The sequence below is a fragment of the Bos taurus genome, chromosome 26 (genome assembly GCF_002263795.3).
Source record: "Bos taurus isolate L1 Dominette 01449 registration number 42190680 breed Hereford chromosome 26, ARS-UCD2.0, whole genome shotgun sequence".
NCBI lineage: Eukaryota > Metazoa > Chordata > Mammalia > Artiodactyla > Bovidae > Bos > Bos taurus.
The window spans coordinates 27280403-27294540 of NC_037353.1; the positions used below are offsets into that span (position 1 = coordinate 27280403).

Consider the following 14138-nt stretch of genomic DNA (forward strand, 5'->3'; position numbering starts at 1 on the left):
AATGGTTCTGAAGAATTTATTTACAGGGCAACAATGGAGAAACAGACATAATGAATAGACTTATGGACATGGGGAGGGGAGGAGAGGGTGAGATGTATGGAATGAGTAACATGGAAATTTACATTACCATATGTAAAATAGATAGCCAATGGGAATTTGCTGCATGGCTCAGGAAACTCAAACAGTTGCTTTGTATTGGACTAGAGGGGTAGGATGGGACAGGAGATGGGAGAGCGGTTCAAAAGGGAGGGCGTGTATGTATACGTATGGCTGATTCATGTTGAATTTGACGGAAAACAACAAAATTCTGTAAAGCAATTATCCTTCAATAAAAAAATAAATTAAAACAGGAAAAACATATAAAGTACATATATTTTGGAAACCCCAAAAATATAAAAAATAAAAAGAGAGGCTGGTCTCCTTGTAATTGGACTTTAGAAATTAAGAAAAACTATTAGTAAGTCATAGACAGCCTAATAACAAAGAAGCATATACATACATTTCAGTATTCATTCTGTCTCTGAATATTGAACACTGGATGTGATGGTTCTATTAATTCCTTATAATGGCCCTTAATAAAACAACTGAAACCAATTAAATAAGAGAAAATCGTTCTGAGTTATCAATGTCCCAGTGATTCAGTTTGTAACTTGAGTTCACCACCAGTTCATATCTGGAAACACTAAAAGTATGTCCTTGCTTTGAAGATGCTTCTAAACATGAATTAAAACTGAAGGTATCCTTTTCAGACACTTGGTTGAAATATGTAGCTTCCCACCTCTTCTCTGAGCCCTTTTACCTATAGTGTAGTTATTTCAGAGTGATTTTTCTGCCAATGTTACAAGTGTAACTAATCCTACCAAAGGGAAGATTTTTGCTAAACCTTTACATTAAATCAAGTTTTTCATCCTAGAACATCTTTCTCAGCTACAGTAAACAATCATCCCGTGGAGAGGAAAAGAAGAGATAGATAGAAAGAGGAAAGTCTTAGTGGATGGTTCCTGCACTCCAGACACACTGATCCCTTCTTGCATGACTGCTTTTGGCAGTGCGCTTTATTTTAAGCCCTCTGAATGAGCCTGGGTGAGCCTCTAGCTCAGTACACAGCCAAGCCAGCTCAGTAAGTTAAAAGCTTTGCAATTAGTAAACATGAAAAGATTTGTATATAGCCAACATAGGAGACAAAGAAAGTACTTCAGTAACCAGGATGAATTTGCCTATGGTAGATTAAGAGTAGAATGGCACCCCTTTAGGGAACAGGGTTCATAACAAGAATAACCACCGTTTGGTAGGTATACATCCAATAGCTCTAGTCATGAAGAATGGATGCATGGATGGAATGAAGGAAAGAAGAAAGAGAGGGGAGGTATTCAAAAGAAGGCACACTGGTCAAAAAAGTTGCAAATGATTAACAGAGAATATCTTTTTTTTCAAAGTAGACTTTGGGACACTCTCGATGAGAAATTCCATTCTGGCCATTAAAACTTCTACATATGGTTTAACTTGTGCTTAACATATAATTAAATCTTAAGTTCTGCAAAGAAATAAAAGTTAAAACGAGTCAAGTTGTCCTAAATTTATAGAAAAAAATCCTTATTTCTATGATATTTCATGGCATCCATAAGGGCAAATATATAGTAGCATCCTATGTGTTCCTTTTCTACAGTCTTACCACTATTTTAATGAGGAAGGTGGTGGTGGTGTTTTAGTCACTAAGTCGTGTCCGACTCTTGCGACCCCATGGACTGCAGCCTGCCAGGCTCCTCTGTCCATGCGATTCTCCAGGCAAGAATACTGAAGTGGGTTGCCATTTCCTTCTCCAGGAGATCTTCCTGACCCAGGAATCAAACCCGGGTCTCCTGCATTGCAGGTAGATTCTTTCCTGACTGAGCTACGAGGGAAAAGTACAGTAACTAGAAGTACTGGTTTGAAGGTCAGAAGAGCATCAGCTATTTCTAGCTGTGTGACATTAGAAAGGCGATTTTACTTGTTTCTCAGTTTTCTCATCTGTAAAATAATGAGAACAATATTTATCTAAAAAAAAAGTTGTATTTAGTGAGATACTGTAGTTAATGTAGTATAGTAGATAATGAGATAATGTAGTTCCTAGAATGGATGTGTTCAATGCTACCTGGAATTCTTTATTTATAGTGTTAATACTAGGATCTTTATCACTGTTGCTGAAAATTATTTACATTACCACAAGAAACTGATCCTTCTCCATGGGGTATTTGTTGTTTAGTCGCTAGGTTGCATCCGACTTTTTTTTGGTGACTCCATGAACTGTAGCCCACCAAGTTCCCTCTGTCCGTGGGATTTCCCAGGCAAGAATTTTGCTGGAGTGGGTTGCCATTCTCTTCTCCAGGTGATTTTCCCGACCCAGGTATTTAAACCTCATCTCCTACATAGGCAGGTGGATTCTTTACCACTGAGCCACCTGGGAAGCCATAGGGAAAAGTATGTGGGACTATTTAAAGAGAACAGAGCCATTCTTCGCTTCAGGCTCACATGCCACAACCACCTTAATATGTTTCCCTTACACCTTGGTGAGAAAAGAGAACATTTACTTTGAGGGAGAGAATTTCTATACTATGACTGCCTTTCCTTATCTGCATGAGAGCACTTTTAATTATCTCTTGCAGTGAAATGGAAGAATAAAATGAGAAATATACTAATCAAATTCATTAGAGACAGGATTAGTGAAAAACACTCAGACCAAAGATATAGACTACAAACATGGGGGTGGAAACTTGACCTTCCCGAGACAGGGGACACAGATAAACATGAAAGGCTCTTACAGGGGAAATAAAAAGAAAAAAAAAAAGTCTTTTAAGTAGTTTCTTTATAAACTTAGTGCATTATTGCTAGTACTCCAAAGAATATTTTATCCATAATACAAAACACTGTAAAAATCAAAAGTCCTCAATCTTGAGGTCTTTGCCCAACCTTGAAAGGACATTCAGAATAAATCAATACCTCTATTTGCAAATTTATTTAAATTGCAGATTCAAATCTCTTTTCACTATTGCATTTTTCTTCTATTTGTTAATGTTTTCCTTGCTCTGGAAGGAGAATTCATGTGTCAAACACTCCGCCTGACAGGAAGACAGACCACCCCAGAGGTTATTTGTAACAGAGATAGTGCAGAATAAATCTGGAAATAATCCACTTATGGAACAGATTTGGAGAAACATCTAAAGATTTAGTGTTTCCATGTTCAACTTCAGACCATTTCCATTTCAACAGCTTCCCTTGATGCACAGTGTGGTAATCTCTAAATATTTTCATCTCAGGAAAGGATAAGTCACAATAAAGAATCCATCAAAGCAGCAGTTACCATTACTGCCTCAGAACTGGAGACCTGAGTCAGGTTCAAGCAGTAAATCCTAAGTGCTGTGGAAGAGATCCTTATACTACCACTCTCTAGATCAGCCAGTCAAGTCCACACTAAGAGGCAAAAGAATCTATAGCCCATCACAGACTCTGAGATCTTTAGTTTTTCACCAACTTAATTTGACAGAATAGGTAACAACAGAGAGAAATGGACCACAAAGGGCTTAAGCAAGAGTAATTGAAATACAGTCATTCAGTCATTCCTTTAAACCATCTGACATTTATTGAAGACATGACACGTATGGCATCCAAAGAGTTCATAATCTACTAAAGGAAAGACTTGTATACATCTAATCATAATGTTAGATTATGCTGGCTTAAAAATCAACATTCAAAAAATGAAGATCATGGCATCCAGTCCCATCACTTCATGGCACAGAGATGGGGAAACAATGGAAACAGTGACAGATTTTTTTTCCTTGGGCTCCAAAATCACTGCAGGTAGTGACTGCAGCCCACAAAATTAAAAGATGCTTGCTCCTTGGAAGAAAAGTTATGACAAACCTACACAGCATATTAGAAAGCAGAGACATTACTTTTCCCAGAAAGGTCCGTCTAGTCAAAGCTATGGTTTTTCCAGTGGTCATGTATGGATGTGACAGTTGGACCATAAAGAAGGCAGAGCACCAAAGAATTGATACTTTTGAATTATGGTGTTGGAGAAGATTATTGAGAGTCTCTTGGACTGCAAGGAGATCAAACCAGTCAATCCTAATGGAAACCAGTTCTGGATCTTCATTGGAGGGGTTGATGCTGAAACTGAAGCTCCGATATTTTGGCCACATGATGAGAAGAACTGACTCATTGGAAAAGACTGTGATGCTGGGAAAGATTGAGGGTAGGAGCAGACAGGGATCACAGAGAATGAGATGGTTGGATGGCATCATTGACATAATGGACATGAGTTTGAGCAAGCTCTGGGAGTTGGTGATGGACAGAGAAGACTGGCGTGCTGTAGTCCATGGGGTCTCAGAGTCAGACACTACCGAGCAACTGAACTGAACTGAGTCATAATGTAATAAAGATTTTTAAAGTGTGGATATTAACTGCTAAGGCAATGGCACCCCACTCCAATACTCTTGCCTGGAAAATCCCATGGACGGAGGAGCCTGGTGGGCTGCAGTCCATGGGGTCCCAAAGAGTTGGACACGACTGAGCAACTTCACTTTCACTTTTCACTTTCATGCGTTGGAGAAGGAAATGGCAACCCACTCCAGTGTTCTTGCCTGGAGAATCCCAGGGACGGCGGATCCTGGTGGGCTGCTGTCTATGGGGTCGCAAAAAGTCGGACATGACTGAAGCGACTTAGCAGAAGCAGCAGCAGGGCCGTGCTATGGTTTTTGATTTTAAAAAGTCACATTTAAATTAGAACCAAACACAATAAAAAAGAAGGAACCCAGAAATAAACTAACAAAATATGCACAAGTCTTTATAGAGAAAATAGCAAAATGTTAAAGTTACCAATGATTTCCAAATTAAATTATTGAATCAAATCAATGCAAACTATATTAAAATCCAATCAGGGCATTTCATGGAATTTGATTAGTTTATCTATTTTGCTACTTATCTAATTATTTATCTGGCTTATCTAGCACCACAAAACCAAAAATAATAAGGTAACTTTGAAGAATCAGAGTGGAGGGAGGAAATTTGCCCTAAGATATATCAAAACTCACCACATAATTGTAATCAAAATAAAACAGCTTTACATAGAAATAGACAGATTCACCAATAATTCAACTAGCAATCACAGAAAAAAAAAAGACTACAAATATATTAAAACTTGATAATATTATTCAATAACAAATATTGCATTATTTATTATTTAGAGGCAGAATTATTTAATGAATAATATTGAAATAATTATTCATACTTATCCATAGTTTAAATAGTTCACAAAAATAATTTCCATATTATTTCCAGATATTAAACATCTAAGTGTAAAAAGTAAACTTTAAACAAAATTTTCAAAATAAAAGATCACTATTATTTGATAACCAAAATATTGAGAATATATTACTATTAGAAAAAGTACAAACTGTAAGAGCAGAGTGATGCATTAAAGAAGACTATGTAAAATCAAACCTTTATATAAGTAAAAGGCCTAAAACCACATTAAAGATATGCTATTAGCAATGAACTAAAATGACAATGTTTGGATTTCAAAATATATACATCTCTCTGCCTTACACACATGAATCAATCAATAAATACAATGAACAAAGTTCTGATTAGACAATCCACAGAAGAAAAAAGACAAATAGCCAATGAAAAATTAACATATGCTCAATTTCACTAGAGGTCTGTGAAATAAAAATATAAACAATAAAATATAATACATCATGACCATAAGCTCTTTGACTTTTTTTTTAAGTCTAAGTGAGTTGGTGATGGACAAGGAGGCCTGGCGTGCTGCGATTCATGGGGTCGCAAAGAGTCGGACACGACTGAGTGACTGAACTGAACTGATGCCAAGTACTGGCAAAAATACAGAGGAACTGGAATTTTCACACCCTATTGAGGACAGTGCAATTTAGCCTATTATTTAAAAGTATTGTGGCAATATTGTGTACAGTAGAAGATATGTAACTTCCTTCTATTAAGTAATGCCTCTCTTAAGTACACACTCCTGAAAATTTATGAAGAATATTCAGGGAAACATGGAAAATAATACTTTATTATATCATTGTTTGCTATAGTGAAAAGATAGAAACAGCCCGAGCATCTATCACAGGTGAAAGAATAAATATATTGTGGTAAAGCCATATAATGGACTACCATATGTGTCAATACAAATAACTTGGAGCTGTATCTATACCTACACGTATAGAGATATTGAGAGAACGTACAAAGGCAGAAGCAAGTATAACTGTGTAGAGAGAGCAAGAATAAGAACAAAAGTTCAATTTAAATGTAAAAAGGCAAAACAAAAGATTTGTTATAATTACGTGGTAGACATAGGTATCTGTAATATCCTGCATACTTTTCCTTTTATTTGAAGCAATTCACTAAAATTATATGAATACTCAAGTTATTAAGAAGGTCTAAACTAAAATATTTGAAATTTACCAGGTCCAGCCCCGGTTGGATCCAGGGATTCCCTCAGGAGGACAGCGTTGGTGATTAGAATAAAGAGATTTATTAGAGGCTCATTATAACTGGTTTACGCGGGAAATCAATAGAGCCCCAGCATGGGACTTGAACTGACCACGTAGGCCGCAGGCGCTCTCTCGAATCGCGGAAGGTGCCCCACCTTAGGCACCTTCTCCAGTGGGTCTTAGAAGCCCAGGCAAGTAAGTGGTCCCAGAGGATGCCCGCGCTCCAATGATTTTGGCCGAAGGAAGAGTAGAGACAAAAGGAGAGAACAGAAAGCAAGAAAGAATGACGTGGGGAGACCAAGCTTCAGTGAATAAGGCCCGCACTTTATTTTCCAAAGTACTTTTTATACCTTAAGTTGTGCATAGAGGATAATGGGGGAAGGGGTAGAGTCACGCAAGGTCAGCAGTCCTTAATCTTTATCGAAGCCAGGCTTTCTTTCTGCAAACTTATCATATGCAAAAGTTTTAGGTGATTTACATCATCTTCTGGCCAGTAGGCCTGTTAACATATTATGACCCTTTTCCTCAGAAAACTTTTTTTTTTTTCTAAAGGTGGTAATTCTAAAGTCAGGCCTCACCCTCCAAAAGCATTAAAGTTGCATTCCTATAGGGCAAAAGTGTTGGGCTATAACAAGAAAAGAATTAACTCAAGGGTCCAAGGTTACAAACATTAAAGCTACTACTTACATTTCTATACACCAACTATATTAATCAATACACTCCCAGAGACACAGTAGGTAAGGGATATGGAAACTTGGCAGCAAGCATTAGCTCAACAAAGAAATCCTCTACTAGCTCTATTTAACAACTTTAACTCTCTGAGAAGCTCTGCATTGTTCGAATATCTTAAGCTTCCTGTGTCTCTGAACAAACCTGTCTGTGAATCTGAACAAACCTGTCAGGCAAGCTAGAAAGTCATCAGAGGGGTTTGAATTGAAACATTCCTATTATGCCCAGGAAACTTATTAATTAGAGTTTTAAGTTGATTTTCTTACAGAGAAAGGTGGTTGGGGATAGCCCCCCGTTAATGTCAGAAGAGTTGGTGAAAGTGGTGAAATAGTAAAACAGACAAATTTTGGTTTCAGGGTAGACACTCAGGCAGGCCCAGAGGGGCACCCCTCGAGTTCTGGCTCGCCTTGCCCACCAGATCTCTCCCACATGATCTTGTCATGGGGTGGGCACTCCCGTGCTGGCTCCCGGCAGAAATTGAACCACTTAATGGGAAATTGCTGAAGATTTTTAAATCATTGACAAATAAAAGATCTCACTTTCTTCAGGTTAGCAGCAAGAAGGCTTCATCTGCCACAAATAAATATGACCATTCTGACCTATTTTTCAAATGCATATGTAGGGTTGATTTCTTTACATCTCCACTTAAATATTATACTCTTGGTGTAAAACAGGATTCCTGAACTTCCATCTAAAGTGGGCTGCTCCTATTGTCTTTGCAAAGAATGGTAACTCCGTCCTTTGTCAGAATCATGCATGACAGTTTTGTTCACTTGCTCTGTCTTCAAATCCTACTGTGTCTACATCAAAGTGCAACCAGATTCTTAATATTCATCACTTCTATTACGTGTGTGTGTGCGCGCATGCATTCAGTCACTCAGTCCTGTACGATATTTTGGGATCCCATGGACTGAAGCCCTGCAGGCTCCTCAGTCCATGAAATGTTCCAGTAGTATATTCATCCAAACCATCACATCTCTTGCCTTGATTTCTGAAATAATCACTGAAGGTCTCTATTTCTATTCTTGATATCAACCCAGAAGGATGCTTCAGTTCAGTTCATTTGAGTCACTTGGTCGTGTCTGACTCTTTGCAACCCCACAGCTGCATCATGCCAGGCTTCCCTTTCCTTCATCATTTCCCAGACCTTGCTCAAACTCATGTCCATTGAGTCAGTGGTGCCATCCAGCTATCTCATCCTCTGTCATTCCCTTATCCTCCTGATTTCAATATTTCCCAGCATCAGGGTGTTTTCCAATGAGTCAGGTCTTCTCATCAGATTGCCAAAGTATTGGAGCTTCAGTTTCAGCATCAGTCCTTCCAATGAATATTCAGGACTGATTTCCTTTACTATCAACTGGCTTGATCTCCTTGCAGTCCAAGGGACTTTCAAGAGTCTTCTCCAACACCACAGTTCAAAAGCATCAATTCTTTGGTGCTCAGTTTTCGTTATAGCCCAACTCTCACGTCCATACATGATTACTGGAAAAACCATAGCTTTGACTAGATGGACCTTTGTTGGCAATGTCTCTGCTTTTTAATATGCTGTCTAGGTTTGTCATAGCTTTTCTTCCAAGGAGCAAGTGTCTTTTAATTCCATGGCTGCAGTCACCCCCTGCATATTCTGGAGCCCAAGAGAATAAAGTCTGTCACTGTTTCCATTGTTTCCCCATCTTTGTGCCATGAAGTGATGTGACAGGATGCCATGATCTTAGTTTTTTGAATGTTGAGTTTTAAGCCAGATGATGCTTATGCAACAAGTAAGCTAATTTCAGCACTTGGCTTGAAAATCCCCTATACCTCACTGAGGTGAATGCTATTGGGTATCATTCAGAAGATCTACAGGAAAAGGGTGCTTATTTTCTCAGCTTCTGGGAATATGGGCTGCTAATACTGTACATGTGAGTCCTTTTGTAGCAATCACCCTTGGTCAAAGGATATGGCCTCCTGCTTGATTGGCCTCTCTTCCCAGAAGCAGCTCTCATCCAATGACTAGTTAATTCAGGAGTTCAAGGGTCCAGGCTCCTCATCTCAGTCTGGGCCAACTCTAAAGGATTAACTTAGTTCTGGAGCTCCTCTAGAACTTGCAGAATTTCTGCTGCAATTACATCCTGGCTTAACATTTCCCTTTGCTCAATTCTACTTCCCTCACTTCCTAACATTTTGTTACTGAGATTTCTCCAGGCAAGAATGCTGGAGTGGGTTGCCATTTCCCTCTCCTCCTCCCCAATCAACCTCCTGCAAATCTCTGCCTATATTCCCTGCACAGTTTGCTTTCCTTCTACCCATTTATATCTTTTACTCTCCCCTCGCTCCCTCTGCTCCAGCCCACTGGGCTTCTGCCCTTTCAGGGGAGACATGAGGCATACTCCCAGCTCAGAGCATTCACTTCTAAACTGCCCAGGGATAGACTATTCTTTCTACACATTCCTCAGCTCTCCATGTCCAAAGTCTACTCTTTTCTAATTTAAAATTGTGACCCTCCTTCTAATGCCCCAGTCCCATATTCTGTGCCCTCTACTTTGCTCGATTTTTTTCTACACTGCATCATCACCTTCTTATGTATCTTATTTAACAACTATATCCTTCAACTATCACATGGACTGCGAGAGGGCATGGGATTTTTTTCAGCGCTATGTTCCCTGGGGTCTAGAACAAGAAACAATGAAAATGCATTTGAGACCAAATTAGAAAGGATGATTTGCATTTGAAAGAAACTTCCACAGGATTCTATTTTCTACACCCACAAATGTTTCCTTCTGTCCTCAAATAAGTGGCTCTCTGAAATAATATTTTTACTCCAAGTTGAACCACTAATACTCCTGAGAAGATAAGAACTGGCACTCACTGGACAAATGGAAGGAAAATTTCAATAATCATAGATCCCTAAATGTTTTTTTCCCTTTTAGTTAAGCTGGTTTTTATAATAAATAAGAATATTATACCCACCTCCCCAGATAGGTAGAGGGTGTGGGGGAGGAGGAGGGTTTATTTTAAGAGAGGTTCCAGATTACAGCTTATAGGACAGAAGTTTCTAGGTTGTAAAAGTGTAAATAAAGCAAAGATCCAACCTTTGAACAGACTCTCAATACTAATGCATTGCTTATAGAGCACAAGGTCATCCAAACATACTGCTTGCTCAGCACTGATTTATATAAATTTCTTACAAGAAATACAGAAAGGTACCTTGCAGGGTCTCTTTGATGATGTAATATTAATATTCTGCATTTTGCATACATTTAATGCATGTCTAAATTGATTTCATAGACATTATCTCATGTGATAATGAGATACATAAAGCCACTAGTGAAATCAATATGACCAGCCTTGCTTCCATGTGGCAAGAAAGGACAGTCAAACACAAAAGCTTTATATAATGCACACGATCACACTAAATTCATCAAGGACTTTGGATCTTTCTATTAATATACTGCTCTTTACTGTTTCCTGTAAGAAACTGCTGTGCTGTGAAAAGGGGACAAAGAAAATTCCATAGATAATTATGAATCTGAGATCAAAAGGTGTTTTTAAGTTGGTTACAGAAAAGATCTGTTAAGAAAATGCAAACCGTAAAAACATTAAAATACCACCTAGGAAAAAGCATGAGCTCCTGGTAGGAAGAAAGAAAAAGACTTTCTTGAAAGGAGATAATTTAGTATAAGGAAAATTGTAGTTTATTGTACACTGAAAAAAAGCATTTTACCTTTGTTTCCCTTCTAAATTACAAGTGACATCAATCATTCAGGAGACAAGAAGCAGGGCAGAATATTTTACATATCATAAACTTAAATCCTGAATTGGTATAACTCAGAATACCCTCTCCTTAGATTTCTTAAAATATTATTTTATAATAGAAATTTAACCAATATGCAGTTCTGGTTGCTTATGTCCATGAACAAGTTACTAAGACTGTGCATGCGTGCTCATTCACTTCGGTCGTGTCCAACTTTTTGTGACCATATGGACTACAGCCTGCCAGGCTCCTCTGTCCATAGGGATTCTGCAGGCAAGAATACTGGAGTGGGTTGCCATGCCCTCCTCCAGGGGATCTTCCCGACTGAGGGATCAAAGCTGCATCTCCTGCATTGCAGGCAGATTCTTTCCACTGAGCCACCTGGGAAGCCAAGACTGTGCATACCGGATGCCGTAACCACTGCTTGATGAAGGGGGAATAGGCAAACTCAGTTCATGCGCTAAAGCAGCAACAGGAGCTTGACTCAATTTCATTTTCAATGATTGTGTAGGTAGAGTTTAAGTCATTTCTCAATGATGTTCACTCACCTGCTTAAGATAGGGAAAGCTACCATTTCTTTGCCACAAATGTACAAGCAAGTTTAAGTTTGCAAATATGCTATAGCATAAGACAGGTCAAAATTAAAACATACCCTGTATGTACTACCTCACCAAATAGTCTGCGATTATTACTATTATCAGTATGATTGCATGCATGTACAGCAAACTCTTAAGTTTATGAATAAGTGAATTAATTTTAAAAATTAAGGAACGCTGCTTATAGTCTACCCTGGGTATACAGAGACATTGTAGATAACCACTGTAAAGAGAGAAGAGAAACCCATAGTGGACATGGAAAGGCTAGATTTTATCTGTGTTATTGCAGCTTTTAAACACAGACCGTCACATTCTTAGCCAATCAGAAATCAGTATGCAAACAGGTCCCTAATTTCTATCTCAAGTCTAGACCAACAATCCTCAAAGCATTCATAGTAAAGAAACATTCCTTTTTTTTCCCTTTCAAATCCACTACAGTCAGTTATTTTTATAAAATACAGTAACGATGGATTTCTAGAAAAATTAAAATAAAAAATCATATATAACAAAAGCCCTTTTAATCATCAGATTCAACTGGCATAAAATTACTCTGGTAAATTGCTATAAAATTATTTAAATGCTTTTTCTCAATCTGGGTACTTATTTCATCATGGGCCAGTAATAGTTTTCAGACTAACACTCATCTGAGGAACACCTACCAAGCCCCACTAATATACTGCTCACTGGTCATGAGGAAGATATTAATGACAATGGTTAAGGGCTATGGAATACTCACTATATGTGAGGTATTGTGCTAAATTATTCTTATATATTATTTTGCTTAATTCCCACAACAGTCCTCTGAAGTCTTTATAAATTTTAGCCCCATTAAACAGGTGAAGAAACTAAGACCCCCTCTTAACAGGAATCCTGCTAAGTCAGTTAAGTTAGAGCCCCCTTACCTTTGATATCTGATACACTTGGTATACAATCAAGTTCTTCATCCTCAGCATCTAATGTTTAAGTTCTTGACCTGCCTTTAGCAAAATCCCATTGGGTCAGTTTAGCAAGAATTTCCCTGCCTTTGATGCCTCCTCTTAGTAATTTTCTATCCACCGATCTCTCCCCCTGTTCCTTGGCTCTAAATAACTACTTGTCTTTGCTATAGTCAGAAGTGAGCCTGGTTTCTCTACCATACTGTAATGCCTCTATTTCAAAAGTCTTGAAGACTTCCTTACCATTTTGATAAGTGTTCCAAGAGTACCGTGATTTAGACAGGATCAGATTCATCAGTGGACCCCTGGGTCTCTCACCCAGAACTCCAAGTGTGCATCTTTGAAACCTCTGTCTTTGATCATGTCTGATTAATCAGAAATTGACTGGTGACTCCAACTCCTTAGACAGTGCTCTGGATGACAGCCTGTTAAAGAACAAAAAAGTTAAATTTTAATTCTTAAGAATCTGACTATACTCTGAAGGCTGGGTTAGAGTGGGTCCCAAGCTCCTTTATTCGCAAGATATAGTTACTTAAGAACATGCGAGCTTCTTTTAGACTGAAACCACCATTTACACAGACCTCTGAGAACTCTATGCTCTGCCATTAAGGCACAAACTTCGCCTGCTTCCTTTTCTGTTGGAGTGATTTTACTAAGGATATCTTGAAACTTCAATGTGTTCCCCAAACTGGCTCCTCTAAGACCTCTCCTTATTCCTTGCTCTGCTCCTCATTCCTCCTTTTATCACCTTTGACCATCCCTCCAGCTGCCCTGAATCCTTCGATATGTCCACCTTCAAGCTTCTACCTTCTACACGCTTCCATCCACCCAGCCAGACCTTTTCCTTCATACTCCAGCCCTCAGCTCCCTACAGTAACTTGGATTTTAGGTGGCTGTCTCTACCAGGAGCTTTCAGGGGACTCAGGAATACCTAAAGTGACTACATATCAGGACAAAAGAAAATATTAAGGCCCCCTCCACAAATATTGATAAAAAGTTTTAACACTGAGCAGGTAACCTTGTTTCACCTGCCAGAAACAAAAGTTTGATAAAAATAGGAATTGGCACAAAGATGACAGCCAAGTTTTTATTGTATTGCATTGCTTTTTTTTTAAATTATTTCACTAGTAAGTTTTATATTATTGTGTTTACCTGACTCATGGCTAAAATTTTACAATAGAAACTATTAGATCGCTATTTATATCTCTATGTATGTATGCATATATGCTGTGTATATGTGACATTTGTCTAACTTTGGATGGCAATACTATATTAATTCATAAAATCCTATAAAGGAGTTCTATCCTGATTGGCTTGGAGATAAATCAGCACTTATGTAGGTTGCTGCTGCTGCTGCTGCTGCTAAGTCACTTCAGTCGTGTCCAACTCTACGCGACCCCATAGACGGCAGCCCACCAGGCTCCCCGGTCTCTGGGATTCTCCAGGCAAGAATGCTGGAGTGGGTTGCCATTTCCTTCTCCAATGCATAAAAGTGAAAAGTGAAAGTGAAGTCGCTCAGTCATGTCCGACCCTTCTCGACCCCATGGACTGCAGCCTACCAGGTTCCTCCATCCAAGGGATTTTCCAGGCAAGAGTACTGGAGTGGGGTGCCATCGCCTTGTCCTTTATGTAGGTTAAATATTACTAAAATCCC

General features: G+C 38.6%; 1 long non-coding RNA gene across 1 annotated transcript in view; it reads right to left on the bottom strand.

Moving 5' to 3' along the window:
• Nucleotides 1–13417, bottom strand: part of LOC107131335 (uncharacterized) — an 85158-nt gene extending 71741 nt beyond the window's left edge. Inside the window, exon 1 of the long non-coding RNA XR_009493061.1 lies at nt 12728–13417. This is a non-coding gene — a long non-coding RNA (uncharacterized lncRNA). The remainder of the gene's footprint in view (nt 1–12727) is intronic.
• Between the last annotated feature and the right edge of the window lie 721 nt (nt 13418–14138).